The sequence below is a fragment of the Gekko japonicus genome, unplaced genomic scaffold, assembly GCF_001447785.1.
Source record: "Gekko japonicus isolate JY-2015 unplaced genomic scaffold, Gekko_japonicus_V1.1 scaffold784, whole genome shotgun sequence".
Taxonomy (NCBI): domain Eukaryota; kingdom Metazoa; phylum Chordata; class Lepidosauria; order Squamata; family Gekkonidae; genus Gekko; species Gekko japonicus.
In genome coordinates this window covers 337,702-344,842 of record NW_015164207.1, presented here as the reverse complement: position 1 = coordinate 344,842, position 7,141 = coordinate 337,702, and positions in this window count along the sequence as shown.

The following is a 7,141-nucleotide window of genomic DNA, read 5'->3' as shown; positions in this document are numbered from 1 at the left end:
GAGCAGGCCCGTAGCTAGGATCTTTCTAGCGGGGGGGGGGCTGGGGAAAGTGGAGGGGCCGGTGTGTGTGCGCGCGCGCGCACACCACATACACATCACCGGCTACGCCCCGTTGGAAAGTACACATGGCGGTGGCGCTGAGCCTGCAGGGCGGGGAGGGCACCTGAACTTCAAATGCGGCGGAGCTTTGCAGCGAATGGTGGACTCAGGCATGTGTCTGCGGGGAAACCGTAGATGTCTCTGTTTCTCACAGGGCATGTGGCCACCTCGTAAGGCAATCCTCTGTAGCAAGGAGAAGTTTCACACACTTCTGAGCCTCCTCAGCAACGCCGAGAAGCTCAGGCGCAGAGGCGGCGGTGGAGGGGGGGTAAACTCTTGGGCGGCAAAACGGGCCCTGCGGGGGATTCTCCTCCCTCTCCAGCGCCTGGCCTCCTTCCTCCCTTCCCCAGTTCGAAGGGGCTGGGACGCTGCCCGGAGGCCCTCGGACGACGAGGAGGCTGAGCGGGTCAACCCGAGCGGACAGGGAGGGAGGAGGCTCTGGGGGCTGCCTGGAGCCGTTCCCGGGCTTTGGCGGGGAGGCCGCTCCGTGCCGGAGGATCCGGTGTCTGGCCGGGGCTGCTGCTGCCGGTGGCCAGGGCAGGCCAGTGCCAAGCATGCCACGCCCCCCCGGCTTTGCCGCCCTGAGCCTGTCCTCCTGCTGGTGGAGAACTTCGTGCCCTGCGGAGCCCGTCCCGGGACCTCGCCCGCAGCAGGCGCTGCCGGGGGGACGGGGACCTTCGGGTTCAGGCCCTCTGCCGCCCGTCCCCTTCAGCGGGCGGTCAGCAGCCCTGGCCTCCCCCCTCCCCCCCAGTGAGTCGGAGCACCGCCGACCCTTCCCGCTCGTCGCCTTCCAGGCGTGCTGCCCTCCCTGTGTGCCGAAGCCCCGGCAGGTGGACGGGAGTGGGAGGTCGCGCGAAGCCGTCCGGGAAGATGATCCGAATGAGACTGAGGGGGGAAGGGCGGGGGCGCAGAGAGCCTTCTCTCTGCGGCCCTCGGATGGCGTGTTCTTCCTGTGCGACAGGGGAGAGGGGGGAGCAGAGGATCGGGGGAGGGGGCCCGCAAACCCAGCGGGGAAGGCCGGGCCGCGTGGGCCCCACGCAGGCTACGGGCCTGTCCAGGAGCACCCCAAAGACTAACCAAATAGGTGGCAGGGGAGGAGCAAATACGGAAGAAGACAGAGTCGGGATGCAGGCTGGAAAACTGGGCTGAAACAAATAGCATGAATTTCAATGGGGATAAATGTAAAGTTCTGCATCCAGGTAGGAAAAATCAAATGCACAATGATAGGCTGGGGGAGACTTGTCTGGGCAGTAGTACGTGAGAAAAGGATCCAGGGGTTTTAGTAGACCATACACGGGTCAGCAGCGTGATGTGGTTACTAAAAGGGCAAATGCAATTTTGGGCTGTATCAACAGAAGTAGAGTGTCCAGATCATGCGAACTGATAGTACCACTTTACGCTGCACCTCTAGAGTATTGTGTTCAGTCTTCTGCTCCACAATTTAACAAGGATATAGACAAGCTGTAACGTGCCCAGAGGAGGGCAACAAAGATGGTAAGGGGTCTGGAGACCATGAGGAAAGGCTGAAGGAGCTGGGTAGGTTTAGCCTGGAGAGGAGGCGACTGAGAGGTGATACGAAAACTATCTTCAGGTACTTGAAGGGCTGTCATCTAGAGGATGGTATGGAGTTGTTTTCTGTGGCCCCAGAAGGTCGGGTCAGAACCAACGGGTTGAAATTAAATCAGAACAGTGTTCAGCTAAACATTAAGAATGTAAGAAAATAAGAGAAGCCAATGTTGGATCAGGCCAATGGCCCATCCAGTCCAACACTCTGTGTCACACAGTGGCCAAAAATACCAGGTGCCCTCAGGAGGTCCAGCAGTGGGACCAGGACACTAGAAGCCCTCCCACTATTGACCCCACAAGCACCAAAAAGAAAGTATAGTCCTTAAACCTGGCTGGCTCCACCTACTTTCAATGTAACAACAGTCACACTGTGAAGCCTCTGTGGGACCCAACATACTTGCTTGGCTCCAATTTACATTTGGGGGGAAAGTGTGTCTCTATTTTATTTTACTTGTGGCTCAGAGGTTAAGATGCTGAGATGCAGACTGGAAGGTCTGTAGCTCAGCAGTTCGAGACCCGAGTGCCGCATGACGGAGTGAGCTCCCGTCTCTGGCTCCAGCTCCTGCCAACCTAGCAGTTCGAAAGCAAGAAACTGCAAGTAGATAAATAGGTGCCGCTTTGGTGGGAAGGTAAACAGCATTCCATGTGCCTTGGCTTTAAGTCATGCCAGCCACATGACCACGAAGATGTCTTCGGACAGCGCTGGCTCTTCAGCTTGGAAACAGAGATGAGCACTGCCCCCTAGAGTCGGATTTGACTGGCTTTTGAGCAAGGGAAACCTTTTATCTTTACCTTATATATCCTTAATTGAGAACAGTTGTTTTTTTCATGGTGGTTGGGAGGGGAGGCTGCTTCAGCCACTCTCAAGCTCTTCTTGTAATTTCCATTTCATTTTTAAATGGTGAGGTGGTTATCTATTGAAGAAAAGGCATTCCAAAAATGGCAGCCTGGGTGCTGTCTCTCTGAAGCAATGAGAAAGCCCCTCTGCATGAACAAGATGGGGGGGGGGGACATGAAGATCAGAGGCCTTTTAAAAATTTCCTGTTGCCCTGTGTGCAGCCCACAGAGAGCATTGGGAAGGAATGTGCACTCGGTACATTTTCATGCTCTTCATTCTGCTGTTACCTAAAATGGTGTGGTACAGTTTCAAAGGGGCAACCAACTGGGATGTACTAAAAAGAATGACAGGATGGCCCACTGGAAACAATGGGAGAGGCTTGAAAGCCCTTTGGAGATAATGTGATTTTCATGGGCTCCACTGAAATACATTGCAGCACAAAAAAAGTTGCAAAGAAAATGCAGAATGGTTTTTCCATTAAGGTCTTTGGGCCCAGGTAGGCTACTCTGGGATTGGAATGACAGCCCCCAGAGTGGAATGATGTTCCCTAGGAAGAGAATCTGTGCTCTGGGACTAGAATACTGAAGGTAAGTTTCAGAGTGTGGTGCGGGGAGGGTGGGGCAGCTGCTCTGGGGTCCTGAGTGGGTCAGTCTTGTCCCCCATGCTTTCAAAAACGATGTGAAGCTGCTGGGAGAGGTCATCAGGAGGTTTGGGCTGGGTGGTAACCAACATTGTGAAAAACTTGTAGGCATTTCAGAAACTTGGTGTGATTAGGATAATCAGTGGGATAGAGTGATTCCTGGATACCAATTATATCAGAAGGATGGGAAGGGAAGAGTTGGAGATGGGGTGGCTCTGTGTGTCAGAGAGGGTAAACAATCAGCCATTACACAGTAAACATGATAAGACCAAAAAACCTGTGCAGAAGGATGCTCAGAAAAGAACAGAACAATTTACTAATGAGTAACAATAATATAACTGGTAGTAAATCAACTAAGGCTGTGGTCACACACACTAAATAATCCACTTTCAATTCACTTATAGTGCACTTTCCACATGAATTTTTACTGTGTGAACTGACAAAATTCAGTTGGAAAGTGCATTTAAAATGGATTGAAAGTGGAGTATTTAGTGTGTGTGACCACAGCTTAAGAATACTACATATGTAGTATTTACAAAAACCCAACAGGGAAATCCACAATTTTTTCAATAGTCCAACAGGTAAGTTTTCAACAATCCAATAGGTAAGTCTGCAATTTTTCAATAATACGACAGGTAAGTCTACAATGAACCTAGTAATAATTAAACTAAGAATACTACATATGTAGTGTTTACAAAAATAGTGAGTCCACTGTTTTTCCAGGTAAATTATCAACAATCTAACAGGTAGTTTTCCGGTTTTGGCGCTTTGAACGATGGCGGGTTCTCTGGGGTCCTCCGAGAGACGTGTGCCATGAATCGGGGATTAGGAGGGAGCGTGATGGTGCACGCTCCCCCATGGAGCCCATAGACAATGGGCTTCTAGCCAGGGGGCTTTGGAGAGCCCTACCTCCGGCCGGCAGCCGGTACAGGGGGACTACTCTCTGCCCTGAAGGTCCTGCCCTGATTCCCAGGTCTGGATTAGAAGCGACCACCGGAACAAGCATTTGGAGGTTTCGCGATTTTCTCTGCCTGGCGTGATCCCAGGGGCCGTCCTAGGACCTGGATGGATCGATTCGAGGATTGATGAGTGAGTTGTCGTTGAAATGGGACACTAAAGCCTAGACGTGAAGTCCCTCCACTACAAGCGTATAAACGGAGGGGGGAGGGGATGCCTTATCTCCCGACGTTTTAAGCAAATGCGAAAGCAAGGAGGGAGGGACTGATCAAATTGTGGCAATGGACTGTAGCGGAGAGTTTTTATAAAAGAAAGTGGAGCGTTTAAACAGACCTTAGAGACTTTGGCATTCTTTCTCGGCTGATGTAAACATCCCCAAAAGATGGAGGCGAAGAGAGAGACGGGACCAATGCTTTCTTCAGGAAGGAGGACAGTGGAAAGTTAGGTCACGTGACCTAACCATAGACTCTGTCTTTAAAGTGAATCGTGGGCCCTCTGGTGGCTAAAGTGAGAAGCGACCTTGATCTGTACTAAAAGCAGCTACACTTTTAAAGGGACAGTACGTTGGTCATTGTAGGAAAGCAGTGCAGGAATCCCCTGGCTGGAGGTTGGGAGCTGAAATACTTATACGTCATGAGAGGCCGAGATGGAATCTGTTTACTGCTCACTACGCAGTTAGTAACCTTGAGAAAGGCAGATAACAGACAGCTGCGAGAACACACACACACACACACACAAACATTCCTTAAGGATGCTCTAATGCTTGAAGGGGGGAAAAATGTGTATAAAATAAAAGCTTGAAGCCGAGAGGTTTCAGTCAGTTCCTGACAGTTCCTGCAAGCTTGTCTCCTGTCGTCTTTGTGTCGCCTGCACCCCACACCCTAACGAGCAGCACCGCAGGTCATAGAGACGTATGAATGGCACGGAGACTCTAAAGTTTAGTTCTTTGTGGCTGGTCTGGCAAGGTAATCGAAAAGTGGTTTTCTAGAGTAAAGGGATCACTACCCTAACTTTATAAGATCTGCTTGCTAAGAGAAAGGTTGGAATCTCCAATGAGCGTGTTGTTATTGCAACAAAAGGAAAGACTCTTTTGATCTAAGATGTTTAAGGAAGCGAAGATGTCCCAGGAAAAAAGGAACTTGGTTTATATCATGAATGGACAAATCCAGACTTATAAAAACTAAAAGATAATTTAAGAAAGAAGATACATCGAAGACGGAAGAAGAAAAACGTAATGTTCTTACTGAGGGAACATTGGTTTTAAAGATTTTGCCTGGGGGGGGGGAGTAAAGCGTGGAGATGCTAAATTTTTCTTAAGGGCTGTGATTATGTGTGTTATACCTTTGGAATTACTCTCTGTTCAGTCAGATAAGCAGGTTTTGTCAGCAGAAGCGATGATTGGCGGGCATTGTTCATGTTTGAAAGTAACCGTATAAGAGTAACAACTATGTTTTAAGCATTGTAAAACCTCCATTCTTGGGTTTTTAGTTAGGTTCTCTTTACTTTTTCCTATAGATTGTAGACTCTCCCTCCCCAATTTCTGTTGTAGTTTTATAGAAATGCAAATAAAAAATTCCCCTTGGGGGGGCTAAAAACAACAACAACAGTCCAACAGGTAAATCTGCAGTATTATTAATCCAACAGGTAAATCTACAATGGACAGCAAAGACTCCAGATTTCAGAACTTCGTTTTGAATAGTCTTCCTCCATAGAGGCTGATTAAAGGGTAGAGGCTGAGATTAACGTCCCGGGAGAAAAATGCATTTCTTCACAGGATCCATTACCCCATTCATGTCTCCAAAGATCATTTTAGCTTCTTCTTGAACATTTAAACTGGATTGGAAGACATTTCCATAAACTGAAAGGAGATGCCCCGTCTGGCAACCAGCCCTGCCGCGTCCATTGACAGCCCCAAACATAGCTCTTGGTGGTGGCGGCGTGGGGAGGGCAGTTCGGTGGGGGACGTGCTTCGCTTTGAGAGGCCGACTCTGCGCTCTCAGTGGGGGTGCTCCCGTCGCTGGGCACTGGTGCTCTGGTGGCCTCCGCTCGGCCTGGCTGGCAGGCGGGCAATTTGTATCATTAGGAGACGAGTCTGTTCAAGCATTGTGACTAATTAGTACAGAAATACTATTAAGGTTGTCCACATGTCTCGAACATGCTTGTCGGCAATACGTCTTCTGGAGAGAGGCCGGGAAGGCGGTGTGTGTGGGGGGGGAGCCTGTCCCAGTGGCCCAAGGCCAGATGCAGAGAGATCGGAGGGCTTCCGTGGCTCCCTGGCCTTGCAGAAGGGCCCCAGCCAGCCATAGACGTCGGTGCTCCGTGAGCTCCAAGAGGGGGCCGGGCCCCATTCGTGGTCGGTGACTGGAGATATCCCTAGGGGGAGAATGCAGGGCCGGGGAGTGCCCCCGTCCCCCACCGAGCCAGGCAGACGTTTTGAAAGCTGCAAAGGCTTTGCAGAGCGCCCTCCTCCCCTTGCAGTGGCTTCTTCTGCAGGTGGTGCTCTCCTGGCCTGCTCGATGCCTCATGCCACCTCTTCCGCCTGCAGCGTGCAAGGGGGAGCGATCCTGGGAGCCGGGCACGTCTGCCGCCGCCGCCGCCGCACTAGGAGAGGGCGGAGCCTTCACAGTTGCCGTGGCATCGCCTCCTGCAAGAGAAATTCATCACACACACTTTTACTTATTTGAAAGCGATCTCACATCAAAACCACCTCTGCAAATCCAGGGGACTGAATAGTCTTCCACAGAGTCACCCCCCCACTCCTCCCTCCCTCAGTACTACTCTGTTGTTATCCTGCTCTGACTGTTTTCTGCTTTGGCAACACCATTTTCTGCATGGTTTGACAGATCAGATCAGATCTGATTATTATTTTTTTGCAGTGTCCCTAATTTTTGGAATTTGGACCCCGTTGCATTGCTTGCAAGATGTCTCGTGCCACAAGACTGCTGTGTTTTATGATGTTAGATTGTGATAGTGGATCTGACCCTCCCCCCCTCCCCGTCCCTCAAGGCCAGCCTCGTCTACTCGGACTGGCAGCCGCTCTC